At 43.9% G+C, this 24,780-nt stretch overlaps 1 long non-coding RNA gene across 2 annotated transcripts in view; it reads right to left on the bottom strand.

Annotated features, from left to right (window-relative positions):
- Window positions 1-294: 294 nt before the first annotated feature.
- LOC146064253 (uncharacterized) overlaps window positions 295-24,780 on the bottom strand; it is a 51,792-nt gene continuing 27,306 nt past the window's right edge. For both annotated transcript variants that reach the window (XR_014471776.1, XR_014471775.1), the window contains 2 exons: window positions 3,943-4,093; window positions 295-1,758 (listed from right to left, as the gene is read on the bottom strand). This is a non-coding gene — a long non-coding RNA (uncharacterized LOC146064253). The remainder of the gene's footprint in view (window positions 1,759-3,942; window positions 4,094-24,780) is intronic.

The raw sequence follows: 24,780 nt of genomic DNA, 5'->3' as shown, positions 1-24,780 counted from the left end.
TAGCCAATGGGCGGGCGTTGGCAGCAGTGAGCCTGAGCCATTTCAGAACGCACAGGGGGACCGTCGGACCCAGCCACTAAGCGGTGATGTAATGTGCATAGCAGAGTGGGTGGGCAGTGGCGGGTGACGAGCGGCGCTGCCGCCTACACATGATAATTCCTGTCTGCGGCGGCGACGCTCGTCACTCGCCGCTGCCCACCAGCTGTGCCGTGCTGCTATTTAACAGAATGTCAGCCTGTCTGCCGCCCTTAAGTGGTGCCTCATGGGCCTAGGCACAAATCCGGCCCTGCCCAGGGAGCTGTCCTTACGTTATCCCAACGGTGTAACAACTGTCTGTTTCTGGATCCTGCTACACAAGCTTTCGCTAGCCACTAGCCACTTTCTGACATGCTTTAAAGAAGCCTAAATTATATATTAAAGAATGAACGGATTGTGCACTTTTTATTTTCTATAAGGTAGGTAATCCAATTACACTGAAACAACTTATTGATAGTAATGGAGGATATAGAACTGAGGACATTTATTAACACAAGAAAGACTGAATAAATGTGTACATTCTGATCCAAATAAATGATGATACAAGAGCACCTTGACCCAACCAAGTCTACTAGAGATGTTATTATTAATAGAACTGGTTTAAAATTCAATTAACGTTTAGTCAATTGAAGACCATGACACATGCAGGATTGTAGTCTTTGGATTTGGTCGGTTGCCATGTGTGCCCATTTCTTATCTTGAATACTTTGCCCAATTGCACCAGGCATTCATGTACAGATGCTAAAACCTGTGCTGGGGGTGCTGAGTTTGGCTGAAAGTTTGAATTTGGGTGAATTTCTGCTCGCCACTTCAGTATAATGTGAGCAGAGATTGTGGGCCCCAATCTGCGCAAACAGTTGAATTGCTCCAATATCACTTTAGTCAGAAGCAGTGGCAGCACATGATTTTCCCCCCAAAAATCCAAATTTCTACTTTATAGCTAAAATATAATGCAATAAAATAATTTATTTCTGAAAGTGTTAATAGTATTATGCAATGCACGTTAGCCATATTAGCTTGGACAGACTCACCTGATCACCTTGCATGAATTTAATGTACACTTCTTAACCTACAGTACCTACCAAGTACAATTTATTATTTATTTATTAACAGTTTCTTATATAGGGCAGCATATTCCATTGCACTTTACAAGGAGACAGTGATACAACAAACAGGGTATTTAGAGACAAAGGTAGGATGGCCCTGCTCACAAGCTTACAATCTATAGGGAAATAGGCATTGATACATAAGGATAGATACTGTATTGTTTATTGCATCGATTCCACCATAATGCAAGGTTCTATGACTGGTTCTGGAATTTGATAAGCTTGCCTGAAGAGATGAGTTTTTAGGGAACGCTTTTAGGTTTGGAGACTGGAGGAGAGTCTTATTGTGCTTGGGATGGCATTCCACAGAGTCGGTGCAGCCCGAAGAAAGTCCTGCAGTCGGGAATGGGAGCGAGTAATGAGTGTGGATGAGAGACGCAGATCTTGGAAGGAGCTTAGAGGTCGTGTTGGATGATATTTTGAGATAAGATAAGATATGTATGTTGGTGTAGTTTGGTTTATGGCTTTGTGTGTAAGTAAAATAATTATGTATTGAATACGCTCGAATACAGGTAACCAATGAAGTGACTGACAGAGTAGCTTTGCAGACGATGAACGTCTGGCTAGGAAGATTAGTCTCACAGCTGCATTCATAATGGACTGTAGTGGTGAGAGTCTGTATTGGGGAAGGCCAATAAGGAGACCATTGCAATAATCAATGCGTGAGATGATGAGCATGGATTAGAGTTTTTGCAGTGTGTTGTGTAAGGTAAGGGTGAATTTTAAATATGTGGCATGATTTTGAGACAGATTGAATGTGAGGTACAAAGGGAAGCTCAAAGTCAAGGATAACACCTAATAATCATAATAATAATAATAATAATAATAATAATTTATTGTCACTACAACATTAAAAAATGTAAAGTGAAATTCACAAGGAAGAAAAGAAGAGAAGAAAGAAATACTCACAATTCATATATCACAATTTGAAACACAAAATAACAGATGGGAAAAAACTGTTCCGCAACCGACTAGTATGGTAACTCAAGCACCTGTAACGTTTCCCAGAGGGCAACAGGCAGAAAAGAGAACAGCAGGGATGACTAGGGTCTAGAATAATTTTCTTAGCCTTCGCTTTCCCCCTCCTTAAAACAATATCTGCCATCCTAGGCAAAGGTTGGCTAATGACCTTTTCAGCAGCCTTAACTAGGGATCTCTGATCAGAGCACTTTGAATTTCCATACCATACCGCAATGGCATAAGTCAACAGACTCTCGATTATGCGCAGTAAAAGTTCATAAGCATAGGCCTAGATAGGCCGGCTGCCCGTAAACTTCGCAGAAAAAGGCACAGTGCATATGTAATGAGCCACTGTACTGGTGGGAGGTTAGGGTTAGGTACCCGGGGGGGAGGTTAGGCTGTGGGAATGGGATCCAGTGCACTGGGTAAGTTTAGGGTTGAGTACCCCTGGGGGTGTGGTGCGAAGGTTAGACACTGGGGTTGTGGGGGGGGGGGAGCTAGGGTTATAATGCAGGAGTGGTATCAAACACACCAGGGGAGTTAGGATTAGGCAGCAAATGTGGGATTCAGCACACAGAGAGAGGGGAGGTTAGGATTAGGCTAGGGGGAGGTTGTTGTAATGCACCGGGTGGAGGGTTAGATTTGGGAAAGGTCTTTTAGCCCATTTGGTTTTAGATTGTGGGATGCCGGCGGTCATATATCTGACAGTGGCATCCCAATGCACACAATCCCAACAAACAAGTATTGGTACTTATGTATTTGCCAGGCGCCCAGTATGCTCTTAGCGTACTGGGCTATTCTCCGTAGTCAAATTGCATCGCACGCCGTGTATAGAGCTGTGAGATGCGATACAATGTCCCTTTAGTTAATATTAAGTGCTTATACAATAAAATATCATATGGGATCGCACAGCACCATACACACCGTGCGATCCGATGCAATATTTCATTGTATGGCCACCCATGCAATGAGATATTATGGGTGCTTCATTGTGGAAGCACCCATGGAATGTATTTTTTGCACACCCCCAGTATCCACGCCAACTCGAAGCGTGGCGCGCGGCGGCAGAACGCGTCCTCCCGACCTTTTCATACTCCCACTATCCACATCGGCGTGGAGTTGATTTCATATAGTGTGGCGAGCGCAGCAAGTCACTGAGCCCGAAGCATGGCAAGCGCAGCGCGCCCTGAGAGGGAACGCGGATTACTTTACATGTATTCCGCGTCCCCTCGCGGGGCTCGCTGCGCTCGCCGCGCTTTGGGCTCGGTGGCTCGCTGCGCTCACCACACTATATAAAATCAACTCCACGCCGACGTGGATAGTGGGGGTATGAAAAGGTCAGGAGGATGCGTTACGCTGCGCTCGCCACGCTTCGGGGTGGCGTGGATACTGGGGGTGTTTGTCTTGGCGCCTCTGGAGTTTTGACTGACAGGGGGGCGTGAAATCACATTGTACTCATCGCATGGCAAAAACGTACCATGCAATGCGATTTCACTATGCCTACGTAGGTATGCTAATTGGGCGCCCGGCAAATACATCATAAGTATCCAAGTATTATAACCATTTCCCCTATCCCCTAACCCTCCTTTCCAGCAGATTAACCCCAATCCAACTTTTCTGAAGCCAAATCCTAAACCCCCATTAGTGCATAATCCTAACCGCCCCCCTGCACAGCCTAACCCTATCCATAACCTGTTATTGCTTAACCCTAATCCTCCCTTTTTAGTACTTAACCCAAACCCTGCACCTCACACCCTGACCTTCCCCCAACAGCGTAACCCTATACTGCCTAACGATAACCCTTCTCCCCAAGTCTAAATCTAACCAGCCTACAGTATACCTTTGTTCGGGATATGTTTGGGATACAGGCAGTCAGGATTCCATCGCCGGCATTGTGGATGTTGTCGGAGTTCTGCCAACAATCTCACCTCAGTCTGGCGTTGGAATTCCAGCTGTTACCATCACGAATACCAGTATGCTGACCGGATCCTCTGGAAGATAAAAGTTAAGGATACTACAATTTTACCATGCCCCAGCAAACATGGGTTACACATTTAACAGACAGATGCTACATAAAGTTAAATCATTTTCAACCCTGATCTGTAACTGGCACTGGTTGTATAATGTTGACACTTTTACCTACAAACATGTGAGAAGTTGACGGTACTGAGTTATGGCAAATTGGTGAATTGTTGGAATTAATAATGAAAATCACATTGCAATTTGTAAATTAAGAGGACAGATTTGCACAGACTACATCACAGTTATGAGTGAATTTATACATTCCCACAGAACACGAGACAGCAAGTAACAGAATGACTGACATCTATGAATTTAACTGGAACAATCTGCAGCAATAATCATGCCTTTTTCATTACCATTTGCATCAATGTAGGAACACAGCCTTTTAAAAAGGAACAATGTTTTCTTTTTCCTTAGACACAATGGTATAATAATATAAACGCACCACATGGGCCCATGACGCTTATATTACACTAACTTTATTTTGAAACCATGAATTACGCAGAGTTATGTAAAATGAAAAACAAATAAAAAAAATGTATTTCCTTATTTAATAAGCATAGCTTTCCTCTCCATGCACAGCCTGACCTTTCTACAGGAAAATAACATTCATAACTGAAAACTATATATAGCTGATTCAGGCTGGAGCAGATAAAGATTTAGGCCATATGAATTAAGAAAACACCATGTGGGAGGAAGCAGAATACTCCAGTCATGAAATTTTGCTTCTGCTATAAGCTGTTGTAAAATTCACTGAAATGCTTAATGACTTTAATACGAGTAGAGCATTAAAACGCAGACATCAGAGTCTAGACAAATATTAGGGACATGAAATAAAAACAACCCTCGATGCCCAGCCTGAAAATGGGAACACTCGTAACAATAGTTTTGTAGCCAATATAAATCCCGGTTCCCATTTTCAGCCATTATTGACAAGCACATTTGGAGAATAGTTGTCACGATATGCTCACTAGACCAAAGTGCAAGTCATGCCTGAGACCGTTTCCATCACTGTACACAAGAGACCAGCGTAGCCACTAACACATGCTTGCCTACTTTTGAAAACTAGTTTCAGGAAGATTATAGTTGATAATAGAATTTAACACAGCGCCACATTGGGGGGAGTGTGTCATGCTCCACCCCAAGGGCGTGTCTAGTTCCATATATGGAGAGATTGTGAAAAGAGATTTTGAATGTGGCACCTAGAAGCGTGGGTGTGTAATTTAAAATGACTTATATCCAAATGTAGATGAGCCCCGAAGCAGGTAGCAAGAGATACTATACTTGGTAAAGTGCTGGGAAATGGTGCTGATGATCCAATGTAAATATATCTATCTCTCGTTCCTTTTTATCCCAAAAATGTAACAGTGTAATGTGGGCTAGGTGACATGAGGGAGATTGCTAGACTAATCAGGGAGAGAGGGAGATTGCTGCTATTTCAGGGAGTCTCCTGCAGAATGCAGGAGGCTAGGCAGCTATGCACTAAAAGCTGCCCTTCCATTTAGGAAAAAAGCTCTCACCAGTGCATGGTTGCCCCAGGTCTTATGCACAAGCCAGAGGGCTAGAAAGTTACTGAAACAGATGACAGAAGGATCAGAGTCTGCCTCTCCCTTAGTTACTGCCAGGTCTAAGACTCCTTACAGGCTGACATCCTGTAGTGCAACCTTCAACCTGAAAGACTACTGTCCTTGTGTCTTCTATGGGTATGGAAGAGTCAACATTCCATAGATCAACAACGAAAAGTTGACAATGACAAAAGGTCAATGCAAAGTCAATCTTGACAAAAGCTCAACATGGACTTGGATCACCTGGACAAAAAAAACATCAAATGCCCCCCGGTGTGTACCCAAATTGCATCATATGCCAATCTGACTTTACCTCAGCAAGCCTCATGGGTGGGACTTCCAGGCAGGGAGACTAAGGGTTGTAGAGCTGGCGCCCTGCAACTTTAAGCTAAATGTGCCCAGTGGGCAGCGACTCCTCCCACGTTCAAACTTTGACCAAGTCCGTCTGCAGGGGTTGGGGTAGCCTGGAAGGTCTTGCACAGATTAATAACGCCACTGTATCAAACCAAGATTCATATTATGCACCTGTGCTACGCTGCTCAGACAGGGGCTTGGTTCACTTGGTCAATAGTGTCTAGGTTGACAGTCATTAGGTCAACGTGCACTAGGTCAACATGGACAAAAGGTTGACACAAGCAATAGGTCGATATGGAAATGGTAAACACAGGAAAAGGATGACACGTGCGATTTGCTTGCATCTCTAAAACAGGCCTGTAATGTGCTCAGTTCCTTTGAAAGGAATAGGAGATAGCACAATGTTTAATTAGTGGGGGTCATTCAGGTGCAGTTGTAAGAGCACTGATCAGCACTAAGTACATATTTTCTGTACTTTGCGCATGCGTAGGACCTGTTCTGCACATGTGCAAATGGGTCCTGTGACACATGATGCAGGTTGGTATCAAACTGTCATTGATTGATGGGGGGCGGGAGGGGGTGGTGACAGACACACATAGGCATGTAGGCATGTTGTCCCTGTTTAGGGGGTAGAATGAGGCTGGGGATCTCCATGATAACATTGAGACGTCCTGGCATCACCTGATGGTGATTGAATGATCCAATGCTGCATCCTAGCAGCAGGAGGCCTCTATTTGTAATTGAAGCCTCCTGCTGCATTACAATATAGTGGGATCACTGCTGCATCCAAGCAGGGCCAGCTGTACCATTACGTAGCTAACTAGGGCATCTGGATATAGGGGGAAGGGTGGGGCCACCAAGTCTACCATTAGGCAGCTGCCCAGGGCTTCTGGATATAGGGGGAAGGTGGGGGCCACCAAGTCTACCATTAGGCAGCTGCCCAGGGCTTCTGGATATAGGGGGAAGGTGGGGGCCACCAAGTCTACCTATGACAAAATGAAGTGTGTTTATGAGGAAGACATCCTTGTTGTACTTAATGCAGGTGGCAGCTGTGTAACAGCTAAGATGCTACCTCCACACTATGGGGGTTATTCTAGTTCATTCTTTCTGACAAAATCCTTCTTAGATGGACAAAACCATGTGCACTGCGGGTGGGGCAGATGTAACTTGTGCAGAGAGAATTAGATTTGGGTGGGGTTTTTCTTCAAAGTGAGATCTATATTGCAGTGTAAAATCATGCAGTCAGTATTTTCCCTGCACAGAAACAAAATAACTCACCCAAATCTAATTCTCTCTGCACATGTTACATCTGCCCCCCCTGCAGTGCACATGGTTTTGTCCATCTAAGAAGGATTTTGTCAGAAAGAATGAACTAGAATAAACCCCTATCACTTGAGGGTCTGGAAAGTAGTATTGGTGGCAGTGTGGGGTTGGGAAGACGACAGTTGGTTGAGGTTTTGCCTAGAGTGCCGACAAGCCTTACACCAGCCTTGCATCCAAGAAAGCAGCAATGGTTTTGAATCCAGCTGCATTTGAATGATCTCCACTATGCGCACTCCACCTATCCTAACAATATAGCCACTGCTTGTTTTCATAAGGGCAGCAAACTCTATTGCTAAGTGCAGCAGGGGATCAACCCTCAGCTGCATATGCCACTGCATGGAGGTCAGGTCAGACCTGCATGCAGTGGCATATGCAGCTGAGGTGTCAGGTGCACATAGTGGCTGTTTTAGCACCTGTGGTAAATAGCTTGCGATATTCTATCTATAGTCATAGTTGCCAGACCATGCAGTACAGCCCATCAGATAAATCGCATGCAGTACAAAATCGAAAAGAATGCCACCCGTGGGAGGGACAGCGGGACAGTTTCCCAATAGTGGAAATGTTGCGCTGTAATCGGGACAGTTGGGAGGTATGCCTTAAGCCTTACTTCAGTGTTTCCATACATACACCTGAGTTATGACTAGCAATGTGGTGCAATATCATGTTCATTTCCACTTTCATTACTACATCTAACCCATTGTTTCCATTTATCTGCACTTCTTTTTCTTACTATATTTTAAAGTTTTGTAGGTACTTCCTCATCTTTGCAGCCACCGCTTACGCTACAGAACTTACGAAGCTTCGCTTACCACAACTTTTCTAAAGGTAATAGATGGTGGCGTGGACTCAGGAGGGTGACATGGATACAGGCGGGTGGGGTACATCCTCACCGAAAATCGTTACGTAACGGTTAAGTAACGGCTAACGTAACTGGCATAGTGGTGGCCGCAAAGATGAGGAAGTACCTTTCTCTATATGAGTTGACTATACTCCCCACATTATTGTCGTTATCCTCATATTTATTACTATTTGAGCTATTACCAATATTATAAGTGGTAAATGTACTAAACCTTATAAAAATGAAAATAGGTGATGTTGCCCATAGCAATGAATCAGAATCTATCTATCAATTCTCTACTGCATCATCACAGGTGTTGTGTTGTTTCCAGCAATATACAGTATGCTGCTGCCTCATCTTTTATTATTTATATCAGTGGTTCTCAACCTTGGTCCTCAAGTACCGCGAACAGTTCACATTTTCAAGGTCTCCACTTAGAATCACATGTGAAATAATCTGCTCCTTTTGTGGATCTTTTAAAACGTGTCAGTGAGTAATGAGTGCACCTGTGCACCTGTCAGGTGACTTGGAAAACATGTACTTTGTGAGTACCTGAGGACCGAGGTTGGGAACCACTGATTTAGATAGTGAGCTTATTTATTATGGTGTGAAAAAAATTGCTGACAACACTGTACTAGAGTATATCACCCAGCGGCGTAGGGTGCATCCAGGGCACCCGGAGCAAGCTCATGTACTTTGAAAAAGCGTAATAAGTAGTGGAAAGGATGCCTAGGCACATCCTCAATTATATGTCACAGTGCATTTATCATATTGTAAGTCAGGTTCCAAATGTTTGGCTAAGAGTGTAAGCAGTCCAGTGACACCTAAATCCCTTTTTCCTGTTGTTGTATCCAAGCGCCTACAATTTACACCACTAACTCCCTCATCTTCAATTTCTTCCTTGATCAAGATCAGAAGTAGTCCTGCAGGCCATGTCACTGGCACTCCTTTTTGGTGTAAAAGGGGTATAAATGTCATTCCATTGCATGGTTTTGTTGACCTTAAGCTTTCCTCTTTTCCTGGTGTAAGTGTGAGTCATCACTGATCATTTCTTGGAAGTTATGCTGGGTACACATTGGCCAGTGTGTACGAGAAATATGTTTGTGAAGGACATCCTTCACAGACATATTGCATCCCTTTTTAAACCCAGCCTATAACTTAAAAGCTAGGAGCCGATTGGCTGCTGATAATGTACAAGGAACTTTATCACTTCTTCTTTATCACTGCTTTCTTTAATTACCCCTCTATTCTGTGTGTAGTCTTGATGAACGATGTGCTAATAATGTGTTTAAGATTTGCAGTCATTAAATGACCCATCAAATCCTCTGATTGTTTACAAAATCGTTCTGTGTGTGTGCATAACATTGTTTGGCCAGGAGTGTTCTGGATTTCAAGAGATTTGACATTAAATCGTGCCGTTTTTGGACACCTTAAGGCAGCAGTTTCCCATTCATCCCAGACGCAGCTCTCCAAGGTCAGCAAACCCCAGAGTGAAATATTTGTTTGTGTATAGACACTCCATATCATTAAGAAAAGTGATGAGATTACCATATCCATGATCTTCATAAGCCCTGTCCTGGGGGTAGATGTACCCAATGTACAATGTAATGTACTGTATTTAATAGACAATAATTTAATAAATTAGCAATATCAGCATTGCTACAAATACCAAACATTATTCCTGTAATGACTGCACCGAGTGTGTATGAATGTGCTGAACTCAGTTGTGGGGTGCAACCAGAGGTTTTTAGAAAATGTATCAAAATTTGGATTGTATTAAATCAATAAAAAATAAAGCTCAGATCTACCTACAGTATATAAGACATGCCAGTTCCTCTGAAGTGAGCATTATATTTGGAACTAGGTTAGATGTGTGACAGATGGAGAATTTGCTGTAAAGCAGATGTTTGATGTAAGATTTGCAGATGGTAAAAGTGAGTGTTCCGTGTCTACACTTACTCATGCTGCGGTGTGTGGACAGGAAGGTATCACAACTGTTATGACTCTTCTATTGTTTCAGTATAATTTTAAGACAGCAGATGAGAAGTAGTTTTTTTTGTTACAGTAACGGAGACAGATATAAAATATATATTTTTGCCCACCTGTCCCCTGAGAATAATTACAATATGCAAGTGCGCATTTCATACCGATAGTTCCCAACTGAACTGACATTGTTGCTGGAATTAGGCCTACTGACTATTAAAGAAGGCATCCTACCAATGGTACCCATTGCCAGGACGCTCACACATATTCATAGCTCCTGACTGTCCCGATTTTCATGGGAACGTTCCCGCAGCTGGGAGACCACCCTGTCAACTGCTGCACAGTGGTAAGTAGACGCTCACAGCATCTATTCCCGTAGGCAGAGGGGCTGGGGGCATGGCCAGCAGCTCACAGAGCCGATGACCATGCCCCCACAGGAGTAATACTGTGTGGAAAGTCCCACCGTGTATTAAAGCCTATTTTTATGAAACCTAAACTTATAAATAGACCTGAGAAGATATTCAGGAAAAAAAAAGGGATATTCATCATTATGCCTCTAACGACCACATTATTGGGGTGTCAGATACCAAATTACTAGATCGCTTCCCAGTGGGACAGCTGCTCTAAAAAAAAACGGCTGTCCCTGCGATCCCTAATACCTGCAGTTATGCCATTAGTAGCATGTAACAGTAAAGGTTGAGTATCCCTTATCGAAAATGCTCAAGACAAGAAACATTTTGGATAAAGGATCATTCTGTATTTTGGAATATTGTTATATTTCAATGAGGTAAATTGAGGACGGGACACATATGTGAAACTCAAAATTCACTATGTTGTATTTTATTGTGCATGAAACAAGGTTTCAAAACATGAAACAAAGTTTGTTTACTATGTCAGGCACTAAGGAGGTTATTCTGGTTCACTCGCAAAGGCACAATCACTCTCTAATGGACAAAACCATATACAGTACACTGCAGGTGGGCCAGATGTAAAGGTGCCCATACACTAGTGCCATTTGGGCCTGATTTCACCAGATTCTGATGAAAATCGCATGTTTAGACATTCCGTCCGACCCGATGCACGGTCCCGTGCACATCAGATCGGAGTCGGGCAGTCGGACCAGCTGCACATAAGATTTCCTTAATCTTATTTGCAGCCTCCGGGTGGGGGACACTGCGAGGGCAATGACGGGCAGGGGGAGACACGGGCAGGGTTAGAGACAGGCAGGGTCAGCAGGCAGGGGACCATTGGGAGCTGCAGGGGGAGAGCCGGGCAGGGTCTGCCTGCTTTGGATGCTGGGGAGCTGCAAGAGGAGAGCCGGAGATGGTAAGAGGTGAAACTACTGTAGCAGAGGTCTTTGGCGGCACCAAGCAAAATCTTGCCTAGGGCCTCAACTTGGTTAGGGCCGGCTCTGGGCAGCGGACACAGAGGATGGGGGACGCCGGTCAACAGGTGAGGGAAACAAGTGAACTGGGCAGGAGGATCAGGGACTCTGCAAGGAAAAAAAACCAATACAAATGAATGGGCAGTCAGTGATTGGCAGAGATGCATTCATTTGTATTGTTTTTTTTTTTTTTTTTTACCTTGCAGAGTCTCTGATCCTCCTGCCCACCTAACATATTTAGTGTCAGTTATATAATGGGGGTGCCTCTGATTGGTTTGCAAATGGACACAATCATGGGGGTGATTCTGGTTGACACGCAAAGTATACATTATCTCATTATGGTATTTTTAGATATCAGGTGAGAAAAGCAGAATGACACAAAATATTCACCAATAATTTCTAGCAATAATTTCTAGCATTGTTAGGGTGAGTAAAATAGTAACATCGATTTTACTGTCAGTATTTGTCATTTGACAATATGAAATAACAACATTATAACTAATTATAACTTATTAACAAATAGTCCCTCAGGATAGCCTTTTATAATCATAATTCTGTATGACCTTTAGAGATGAGTCACATATTCCATAGTGATCCATACAATATTCACTTTGTTCTGTTGCATTTATTTAGTGAGATTTGGCCTCAAACCTCATTGAAAGCATCCTAGGCTTCTCTTTTTTTTTTTTTTGGCTCCCACATGGAATTTCCCGCCCTTCCCCAACCACATCATAGAACATAATGAACTGACACCATTGTTGCACCATGTCTGTGAAAGTAGGGATTTACAAATGCAGGGGCACATGCTGATGAGCTTATATTTAAACTGCACATTACCAAAATCCTGTATGACTGTTTACTGATCTGAACCTTGATGCTTGGAGAGATGGAATGTGGGAAGGAAAGACATGTTTGCATATTTGTAAGCTGAGGAATCCGTACCACCATTAACAGCTACATACTGTATATATGTCATTGGCTGTATTACTTGTCGGTGCCTAAGGGTGGTGCAAATCCTCCTATGATGATGATGATGATGATGATGATGAATGTCACTAGCTAGCCACTCCTCATTGACTGATTGTGGATTCATATAGAAAGAAAGAGTGAAGATGCACTATCCAAACATTATTAATCAGAAATGTAATACATTTTGCAATTAAATATGAGGATCTTAATAATTTTGCCCAAGTATGGAGTTCTTGACCGCAACCAGGCAACCTCATCATTGGGTAAGTTCTTAATTTTCAAAAGATTCTAAAAGTGTAAGTCTAGGGCATGAGACACCCCAAAGTCAGGCAGGTAGGAGGGATGCTAATTCAGGCAGGAGAAGTCTCCACCTTTATATGTACATACATTAACACAATAAACAATATATAGGGGGGGGGTCCCTAGACTGCAAATCCTAACTCCATGCAGTGGCATCACACCCACCAAGGGGGTGACACAACAAAGTGCCTGCTCCTGCAGTACCCAGCTCATGTCACTGTGTAGAAGCAGGCACAGCACTACCCGGAGGCAGCCTACACCTCCTGGAACACTACAGTGATAAAAATCGGGGGTCCAGGCCATGATGCCACTCACTTCCATGAAGCCATGCCCTCTCCACAGAGCCACACCAGTGTTAGCCACGGTGCTATGAATTTGGCTTGTCGGTTACCACAAGTGCAGCGGTTCCCATTCCCTCTGCAGCAGCCTTTTCCGGCTCGGTCGTTTGGAAATCAGAGACTTGGCGGCTGCCAGGTGACAACTTCCTCTTCTGTGGTTGCTGGGCAATGGGAGATGCCAGTCTAGCGTGCTGAGCTGCAGCTGGATAATCAGGTATGGGAGGTTGGGCTAGATACTCCCTTGGTCATTGGCCACCCAGGCCTTTTTAATGGAGTCAGTCCAACACAGTCCTGCAGGTGATAGCTTCTGCTATCTGTATTCCTGCCTCTCCTCTGTTCCATTCGGTCCTGGCTGGAATCTGGTAATTTCTAACTAGAGCATTATTTTGCCTGCTCCTGGTCCAGTTTCGGTATCCATGAGTTCTCCGTTCAGGAGATCTGGTTATCCTAAGTTCCTTTTTCCTTCTTCTTATTTGGGGATTGCATGCCGTCCATGCTCATGAGATATGTCTTTGGGTACTTCATTGCATCGCAGATTGGTGTCATGTATTCTTATGCCATTAAGGTTTTTCACCTCTTAGTGGCATATTCTGTACGTTTTGTGCGGTCTTTTATTCTGCTTTTTTGTGTGGTGTTATTTTATGCTTTTGTGTGGTGTTATAGTCTTGCATCTAGATCACTGGTGCGATTAGATCGCTTCTTTTCTAGTTTATGGCGATGATGCTGTTTTTTATACCTGTATCCTCCTTTGGTTTAATATCCTTATTTAGCTCCTTCTCTTGTCTCTTTCTGGCACTTTGTTCCCAATAAGACCTTCTGGCACTAGAGTTGGGGCACACTTAATTTTTCCCTCCAGTGGCTATTAAAGGTGAACACCTAACTTAGCAGGTGTCAGTCACCCTTGGAGGGATACAACCAGAATAGGGTTTGCTGTGACCGTTCTAATCAGCAGTTATGGCTTGGGGTTTACACCCTATTCATAGGATTATCACCGGCCAAAAAAAAAAAAATAATAATAATAAAATTTTCTTTACGATCTGTGGATCTCTTGGTCTTTTATATGAAAACATGGGTGCCAGGCCATTTTCTTGGTCATTTTCCTACTGCACAATCATGAAACGAAGGGAAAATGACCACTGCACCATTTTACTGATGGTTTCTGCAGCACTGCTGTTGCCAATGCAGGACAGTTTGCAGAGTGGGCCCCCTAGACCTCGAGGGCCCCCTAGACCTCGAGGGCCCATGTGAACAACACACACTGCACTAATTATAGATATGCCAGTGAATGTAAATTGAATCTCATTGATCCTATTTAATACATCTCCGCTATAATGATTCAAACTCCTATTGCCCTTTTTTATTGTAAACAGAAGATGGTGCAACTGTGCAAATAAATTGTAAGACAAAATAAATAGATTCATTGAATTTTATATTCAAGTTAGTAGTTATACAGTAGTTGAATTTGTTTAGGGTAATGCAGGGGCGGATTTAGGGATGAGGGCACCCCTAGGCACAACAATAATTTTCGCACCCCCCCCACCCCGCCTAATTGTATTATTTTTATTGATTACTTATAAGCCCTCATTTGAAAACAGCCAATCTAATGGATTTATTTTAAAAAAGCCACTAACTGTGACATGTTCTTTTATTATGAATACATATTTACTAAGTAGGACAGTTTACAGGGGCAGTATCTGCTTGTCCTATCCATTTACACTCTATTTAAGATGGAATATAGTACAGTACAGTGGATATTTTGCAGTTATTGGTACATTTTGGGCTGACAGTACCATCACAGGCATCCAAGTGCCGCCCCCAAACATGTGCGGCCCCTAGGCACGTGCCTCACATGCCTAATGGGAAATTCGGCTCTGGGGTAATGGTGTTTTCAGGAATAAAGAAAATCAACTCTTTTGTGGAGTACTTCTTCAATGAGGATTTTACATTTTGTATTGCTTCTCGGTATGATTCTAATCATCTCTTTCTTTCTCTCTCTCTCTCTCTCTCTGTATATATTTATATATATATATATATATATATATATATATATACACACACACACAGCATAAAGCAGTATGGAATGCAGATACCAATCCGAACTGGTTACAGAAACTGGAGGAAAAATGTGACAAACACTACAGGGACCTGTTGAAATTTAAAAATAACAAGCAGACTACAGTTGACTCCGATTATGAAGAGAATCGGGTATAACGGTGGTTATATGGGAATGACAACTATCAGCCCACAGAGGGAGCACAGAGGAGAAGGAGACCGTGGAACAAAAATGCTAATAAGAGCAGAAAAACTGGCACAGATCGTAGCAGTAGCGACAGCGACTTTAGAGTCTCAGATGTAGAAGAAGAAGGACCAACAGATCAAGTCCCTTTAGGGGCCTGCGCCATGGCTACAAATTCCCGACCACCCATCGGGAGGGTCAGGGTAAGAGAGGCCCGCAAAGCAGCGACCATCGTGGCAACCAAACTCAAAGTTTGATTTTTTAATCTGTCGGACCACCCCCTAAATTCAGTTGAAGAAAAAGTTCTTAATCTGGGTCTTAGCTTCGTACCCACCAATCGGTATGAGGAGTTCAGCTGGAAGATGGAGTTGCACCAGTTCTCCAGAAGACTCAGATTAAAAGAACACTACCAGCATGCAGTGGGGCAGGTTGAGAAAACGGTCTTCGATCCTTTCATAAAAAGGCAGTAAGGTCAAAATACGACCCTGTGTCATACAATAACTCTATTAAATCTTATACCAGGCTGATGGACGATTCTGTAAATAGATTTTTGGCTACACTGCACCCCATTCGCCCCAATTTGACAAGAGCTGAATCAGAAGCCCTGAGATCCCTTAAAAAAGATCAATCTATTGTCATCCGTCCTGCCGATAAAGGCGGGGCAATTATTATTCAAAACATCACAGATTACTGTAACGAGATTGTGCGCCAACTCCAGGATGCAATGGTATACCAGAAATTGTCCAGGGATCCTACTAGGGAATACCAGAAGGAACTGTTCGGAGTATTAAATCTGGCCCACCAGGAGGGCAAGTTACCAACTAAAGTGTGGAAGACACTATGGCCCTTATTCTGATCGGTGCGGATATATCCGCGTGCGTTCGGCCCGCCGATGTTTTGTGTCTGCGCATGTGCAGAGGCGTCTCTGCGCATGTGCGAGCGGGGCGTACGGCCAAATCCCGCATGATATGTGAACACTCCGAACAGGGGGTGGAGAGGGGCGTGAAGGGCTATTTGGGCTCATTACCATATGCATACGCCCCGCGTTTCATGGGCGTTACCATGCAAATGCTGGGCGTACGTATGGTAATGCGGCGGTGACGCACGTGTAGGGGGCGGATATATGACATCGCCGGATGTCAGCTGCCCGCCCATATCCCTGCTTTTGCACGGAAAAATGTCCGTGTGGTCTGAGGTTGCGGGTGCTGGTGGAGCACTCGGTCCTGCATTCGATGGTCTGCGACCATCGAATGATGGGGGAGGTTCCCTTAGATGGAGGAGGCGTATTCCGTGAAAAATACACGTGCGGTCCGTTCGCACAGCTTCTTACCGCATACGGACGGAGTTGGCGATCCGTATGCAAGGCGGGATTTCGCACGCACGGTCCTGGCCGCATAATCGGCTCCGGCCGCACCGATCAGAATAAGGGCCTATGTGTGGAATTCCCGAAAGTTCAGATATTATATTCTATCCCTAAGATCCACAAGGACCCCACTAAACCACCAGGGAGGCCCATAATCTCAGCCAGGGAATCATTGCTGCAGCCGGTCTCAGTTCTTCTGGACAGTATCTTGCAACCTTTGTTACCATTACAACCCACCTTTTTAAAGGACACTACAGCTTTCCTTTTGAAAATCAAAGCATTGGGTGAATTGCCAGTGGGTACCCTCATGTGTTGTTTGGACGTGTGCAGTCTGTACACGTCCATCCCACATGAGGGTGGCCCTTAAGGCCATACAAGAATTTCTTGAGGCAAATGTAGATGATGCAGAATTTAGTCATAAATTGTTTCTGTCTTTATTGGAACTCACATTGCGTAATTATTTTTTATTCGACGGTGAGTTTTTTGTGCAGCGTAGGCGGTGTGCCATGGGTTCGTCTGTGGCACTCTCCTACGCCAACATTTTTATGTTTATGACAGACAGAGAGCTATTTTTTCAGACACATCCATCAGTGAGAAAATATTGTTGTATACACGGTACATTGACGATGTGTTCCTACTGTGGTCAGGAGGGCCAGATACATTCATTGAGCTCATGTCCCATGTCAATGCAGCCAGCCCATTTATTAAGTTTACATACTCATTTGAGCAGTTTAGGGCAAACTTCCTTGATGTAGAGTTAAACATGGTGGTATATATATATATATATATATAGTGTCCGTGAGTCTCCAAAACACTGCCAACTGCTGGCAGAGAGTGAAACTACATCTCTTTCTCACACAGGCACTAACACAGGAGGTAGCAGACTAGCCTTTGAAGATTTTGCTTCGAGTGGGCTTACTTGCTATAACCTTAACACAGGAAATACTAGAGATTTGCTCAACTAGGTGTTACTGTACTTGTAACATCTTAACAGTAAAAAGGCCAAAAGTATATAATGAATATTAGAATACAATATCTTAATTTTTTGGGGATTATGTTTTTATAAACCCTGAAGTATTCTGAATTATGAACATTTTATACTTTGATTATTTCCATTTTATTTATTTTCGTTTTTGCTTACTGCACTGTAACTGCAGGAACTTTTAAAACTAAATATGTATGGGAGAAAATGCATTAGTAATAACTAAGGGCAGGGGCTGAGTGTTATATACTGTAGATCATGGAGATATGCGGTCACTAGAAAACTACATAGATATTTCCAACCTTCTGAAATATCTGCCGTATTCATATAGAATAGATAAAATTCCCATTCTATTTATTTAATGCTCTACTTTTTTCCCATCTTTCAGAAACATTCCAAAAATTGGAAAAGACATGTATTGGCAATTCCACATCTTTTTCCACAAATTTTGTGGCTGCTTACGCTTCTCTTTTCAGAGAGCTGAATCTGCAGTTGAATGGCTCCTCATCAGAATAAAATTTGGATTTCTCCAATATTCAAATGTGATGCTGAGCGCCCCAGGCACTAGTGGCATCATTGAAATTATTGGAGAACTCCAAAGAGTTTTAAACCGTTTGCGTGCCAGCTTCTCTGTGAGAGATGTGCAAAATAGCCGCTAAAAATCCCAGTGTCGCTCACATTTGTTATATAAATTCAAATAAAAAAATCTTGTGTCAAAAAAGATTATATTTCCTATATAAAGTAAACATTACAGGTCATTATGATGAATAAAAATGTTAACCTGGCAATTTTTACACCTATTTTGACAAATTCAATTGGCACTCAAAGGTTTAAGAACTGTTTCAAATCAGTTCTTACCTTGATAATTTGCTCCCTGAATCACTCCTGAAGTTTTTATCCATTGTTTTTTCAGGAAATTTACATTTTATGTCATGTAACCTATTCATTGTATAAGTTTTTTCTTATTTTATGGTAACCTGACCCCAATTGGACCTGTTTCGAGATCGAGATTGACATAATTTCTAAAGGAATGATGGTGATAACATATGAATGGAAATATTGTTCCTTGAATTTATTATCTGTGTTTGTTATTAGGAGGCACCATTTGTTCTACACTATTTCCTACATACTGTTTGACATCTAAATTGCAGTGTAAGAATAAAGCAGCCAATATTTACCCTGCAGAGAAACAAAATAACTCACCCAATTCTAACTGTCTCTGCACATGTTAAATCTGCCCCACCTGCAATGCACAGTGGTTTTGCCTATTTAGGAAAGATTTTGCTTTTGCGATCTCTGAATTAGGCCCAAAGATTTTGGGCAAAAACATCAATGACGATAAGCCAACAATGTAGATGGCCAAAGAAAGACATTTATGATTACGGTAAACAGGAGCTATTTGTTCCTGGTTCATCTTTATACACAGATGCTTATAAAGTGGCGATGTCAGGCGTGATTATGTTAGCTCAGAACTTTAATTAAAAAATCATCACGGAGTCAAAGTGCATTGGATCTGTACACATTACATCTTAAGGCCCCCATACAATATGCTACTTCTCTGAGGGGAGAAGTCACATCCAATTCCCCGTGAGCCGCCCGGCAGCTTCTTGGGAGGCTCACGTGACATTTTTTACATGCAATTAATTTATCACATGTAAAGAGTCCTGGGGAGCTGCATCTTCAGCAGGGTCAGTAAAATTAAAAAAAAAAACCTTAGCAAATGAATAGGCAGACGCTAATTCAGCCAATCATTGGCCTCACATTCTTTTGTATGTTTTTTTTCCAATCTCCTGCCCGCCACCCCTCGCTCGGTGGTCGGACCTGCAGATAGGGGTGTGCCAGCTGGTCACACATACGGACAGAATCATACGCAATACATCACAGGTGCTAAAAAGCCCCCACGATGTGTCCCTGATGGGTCTGATTCTGATTTATGTTCTGCAGGACTGACCTCCGAATCCAACCCGATGCGCACTGGACTGCGTTTCAGAACGTATCGGATGTCATACAAATGCAATTTGGCTCGAATTTCATCCAATCTCTTTTCCCGATCCTATGGAATCGGGTGAAATCGGGTCTAAGTCACGTAGGGCGGGATGTATTAATATACATCGCCGCCCTTCGCCATGCCCCCTCTGCGATGCCAGCGCATATGTACTAACATATGTGTCTGGCATCGCGGTGCGATGATGGAGGCCCCCCGCGATACCTGTACTGTGGTCTGTGGGGGGGGGGTCTCCGTCACCTCCCAGCTGCCTGCTTGCCAGGGACAGCGTGGCTGTCCCCAGCACCTCCTCCCCCCCTGCAGCCGGAAGGAGGTCCGGCTGCGTTGCTGCGTTGCTAGAGTGGAGGAAGGGCTTACCTTCCGGGGTCCAGGAGGACCTGTAAAAAGGTAAGTCCAAGGGAGGGGGAGAGGGGGGTTGGCGAGGTGGCAGGGTTGTGGCGGAGGCAGTGAGCGAGGAAAAGAAGCCCATAGGCCTCTATAGGGTATCGCCACCCAAAGGTGGCGATACCCTGCCTGGTGATATCGGTGCGGCCAGGTAATAGTACATAGGAAAATGCGGTAAAACAGGGGTTTTACCACATTTTCATTTTAAAACATCTCGCCCATAGTGTATGGGTGCCTTTACTTATAGGGGGCATTGCAATTCTTATGCAGTCATTTAGCTCAGCGGCGTAACTATAGCACCGCAGCCCCCGCCACTGCGTGGGGGGGGGGGCGCTGTGCATGTGGGGGCGCCGGGGGCTGCGGTGCTATAGTTACACCCCGCCCGCCAATCCCCCGCAGACTTACCTATCTCGTTGGTCCCGGCGGCTCCGTTCTTCTGCTGAGGACCACCACAAAATGGCCGCTCCCATATAGCACACTGTTCTCTGAAACTGTTTGCTGTATGGGGGCGGCCATTTTGTGGTGGTCCTCAGCAGAAGAACGGAGCCGCCGGGACCAGCGCGATAGGCAAGGCTGCGGGGGATTGGGGGGGGGGGTTTGCATGGGCGGCGGGGCGGCGGGTGCTTGGCGGCGGGGGGGGGGCGCCCCCCCCCTCCCGCCCAAAACTTAGCTACGCCACTGATTTAGCTCTCATGGGTGCTGTTCAGTTATTTTCCACACCGTTCATTATTTTGAATAAGCAGCTTCATGAAAGTTAAGTGCCAGGACAAATGCAGTTATGGGGTGAGATGTGCTAGGCCTGGAAAAGTGATAAAATAGAGAGTGATAAACCACCAGCCAATGTACACAGTAAAGTAAGTGCTGCTATATGGTTTGCTTGTTCAACTATAATGAAATTAGGGAAAATAGTTAAAAAACTGCACAATACTTTTTGCATTTATTAAGCAATAACGGTATAACAGAAACACTTGACCAAATGAAAGAATTAATGCAACTCACACACACTAGTTTTATTTAAAAAGTAATGTTTTATTATATTGTTGCTTGCAAACGTAAACATTCAGTATATTGTTATGGCAAATTCTATTTGTCCAAAGATTCTTGAGGTCCAGCTCCCAGGGAACTGCTGATTATTGTATGTACAGTAGGTGTGCTAGTCAGGCAAATGTTCTAATTGGAAATCAGACATGCTCAAGAGATTGCAGGGTCTGTCAGGCAAAATGTTCACTGGATTAGCAGGAGCTTAGTCATTTGCGGCACTAAGTTTATTGTGATCAGGGGAAGGTGAGAGAAGGTGTTAATGTAACACCTCATCAGAACTGCAAAAGAATTGGTGTTTATAGGTTACCACTCTGAGTCATAAATCCAGCTTTCATTAAATGCACTTTTCTGCTTATCAAGAGTTGTATATCTCAACAGTCTCATGCCCGCTCTGCATCTTCTAGTGCTATTTAAAATGGAAACAAGAGGTACTGTAGTCAGCTGAAAATAATGGCTAGAAATCATGGTGACTGCGCTCTCAAGATGTTATTACTGTGCTATTCTCTAAACTCTCCAAACTCCTTCTTTCTATAATACTATAAATAGTGCAAATGGTATAATAAACAAAGTCGGAGCAGAACTACCCGTATTTATAGAAACATATCCTGTGACGGCAGATAAAAACCACTTGGCCCATTTAGTTTGTCCTAAACATATGTATATGCAAAGGGTCAGACTGGCCCATAGTGGTACGAACAGTGGCGTATCAACAGACCCTGTGGTGGCTTGTGAGCACTGGGGGTCTGCAGGGGCTATTGAAACCACTTGTTCCTCTATACATCGCCGCTGGGGTCTGCCTCCCTTTAAAAATGCTCCTCCCAAAATGTCTGCCACCTTAGAGGAGACAGTCATTATGGTTGCTAGAGAGGGTGGTGGATATTTTGGTAAAGACATTTGTAATTGAGACAGACAATGGCAGTGGTGAGCCAGACTGCAGCAGTGGGGAGCAGTTTCCAGAGGGAGGGGGAATACCATGAAAACAAGCAGTTATCATAGGGGTGGGGGTGGGGGTGGGGGTGGGGGTGGTACTTGACTGTTTTTTCAGTGGTGGTGCATTTTTCATAGTTATGCCACTGGATAGAGGGGAAATCCCATGTGGGCCCCGCTGCCACTTGAATTATACATTATACATTTTACTATTACATTGCACAAAAAAACTTTTCTAAAGTGAATTCTTCTTATTAATCTGGTACATTATCAAGGATGCACTAGCAATATTCTATACATAATTTAGTGAGTGCAGACCCACTGCAATTTCTCTCTTTATCACTTTCTCTCTCCTCTCTCTCTCTCTCTGGGCCATATTCAATGAGAAAAATTCTCCGAGATTTTTTCTCTCGCCATGCACTTGCCCTGTTCCGGAGGGCTCGCTGCCACTCCTGCTCCCACTATTCAATGTGGTTAAGACTCGCCGCCACTCGCGGCGAGTCTTAACCCCTGCAGCGGACGAGCGTCTGCGGCAGGGAGCTGGCAGGGAGCCGGGGGATGGTAACAGCCAGGGAGATTAAAGTCTCCCTGGCTGCCCCAGAACATATATGGAGGGGAGGAGGGCTCCCCGGGACCAAGCTGCCCCCCTTCCTATAGCCAGCGGGGGACCCAGTATTCACTGCACCCGATCGTGCATATGTAATGATCGGGTGCAGTGAATATATAAATATCTAATGAGCGGCTCTAGCGCTCCGGCCCCCTGCTGGCTGCTCTGTGTAAAAAAATAATAATATTTTTTTTTTTTATTAAATATATATTCATGTGCTTTAAGCACATGAATAAAAATAACATGCCCCTTCACAGAAAAAAATTCCTGATTTTTTTACACCAAAATTAAAAAAAAAAACCTTTTAGTTTAAAAGTTCACATTCCAGTTCTCCATGAAAAGATGGAGAATTGCTACACGGAGAGACACGGCGAAAATCACTTAGAAAGACAGCGAAAATATCACATTGAATAGGGTGGTTCACTTTTGGAGAGCAAAATGCTCCTTCCAACGCAAAAATAGCACAAACTCGCCATAAAACACGGCAAATTTTTCTCATTGAATATGGCCCTCTGTCTCTCTCTGTCTCTCTGTGTGTGTGTGTATATATATATATATATATATATATATATATATAATCGTAGTGCGGTCCGGCATTCCCTCTCTAAGGTCAATAGCCCCGGTGCCTGTCCCAGTAGACAGTGTAGGTGAAGAAAGAAGACTGGCACTCGTAGGTCTTTTTAAAGTCTGTATTCAGCAAACAGAGGAAACAACCAACGTTTCGGGGCAGCGCCCCTTTGTCAAGGTGTGTGTGAACAAAAAAAACAACAAAATAGTGCTTACCTTAAATAGGGGTGAGTGGGTGGGAGGCGGCAGTAAGAGCAAAGCGGAGAGAAAGAAAAGCACACTGTAGGCGTGTATACGCATGGGACTCCTCTGTGGGTCAGGACACCCTTGTAGCAACCTTTGCTGGAGGAGAGGTACCTGTTCATACATAGTCATACACAGTGAAGAAAATCAAATGGACAGTAAGACAAAGCGGAGAGAAGAAAAAGCACACTCAGAGCGCAATTGCGTTCGTTTTCGGCTGAACCCCAAATTGGACTAAAGCCAGATGGGACACATGGTACTATATGAAAGCCCAATATGCATAATAACGATATATACTAGGAAGAAAATCAAAGGGACAGTAAGCAAGAGCGGAGGGAAAGAAAAGCACACTATATAAGCGTGTATACGCCATAACGGTGTTCTACGGCCTATTTCCTGGGCCTATCAAGAGCATAATATAAATACAATGGAAGAAAATCACAGGGATAGAAAGAAGTAGCGGAGAGAAAGAAAAGCACACAATGTAGGAGCCCGACTCCCTGGATGATGGACCAGGGGTCGGGGGTCAAGCTGACCCTGGCTCAAGGATCAATTACTGCGGCCTGTTGGGTGATTGCTGTCATCATTTTATCACCCCCTCTATGGCAGGGTGGGTGAAGTTGGTGAGGGCAGATCGAACCTAAGTCAATAATTCATAAGAAGACATTTAGTGGCAGTCTGTCATTCAGTCCCCCTGGTTTCACTGATTTTAGACGATGAATCCATCTTGCTTCAAGGCGTAGCAGTTTGACGCCTCTGTCACCTCTTCTTAGGCTCTCAGGGATGTGGTCTACTGCCATGTGTCTCAGATCGCATAGTTTGTGTTTCTCCTGTGCGAAATGCTTTGCCACGGGTTGTTCGTTACCTTTACCCGTTAGGGCTTGGCTAATAGCCGAGCGGTGTAAGGCCATACGCTCCCTCATAGTTCTGATGGTTCTCCCCACGTACGTCAATTTGCATGGGCAAGTGATCACATATATAATGTGGGTTGAGGTGCATGTTAGCACTTGTCTGATGGTGAACTTCTGCTGTGTCTTCGGGTGTGTGAAGTGGGTGCCAATGTCCATGTGCTGGCAGGTGATGCATTTAATGCACCTATAGCACCCTGGTGCTTTGCTGAGAAAATTGCTTTTATTGATGCCCGCCGTTAAGAAACCTGTGACATCATTGTGCACCAGTGTGTATTTTATACTTTTGCCCTTAGTGTAGCAGAGCATAGGCCTCTTGTTCTGGAACCCTGGGAGATT

This window comes from Crinia signifera, chromosome 3, assembly GCF_055691185.1.
Source record: "Crinia signifera chromosome 3, ASM5569118v1, whole genome shotgun sequence".
Classification (NCBI taxonomy): Eukaryota; Metazoa; Chordata; class Amphibia; order Anura; family Myobatrachidae; genus Crinia; species Crinia signifera.
This window is presented reverse-complemented; position numbering and strand designations above follow the sequence as displayed.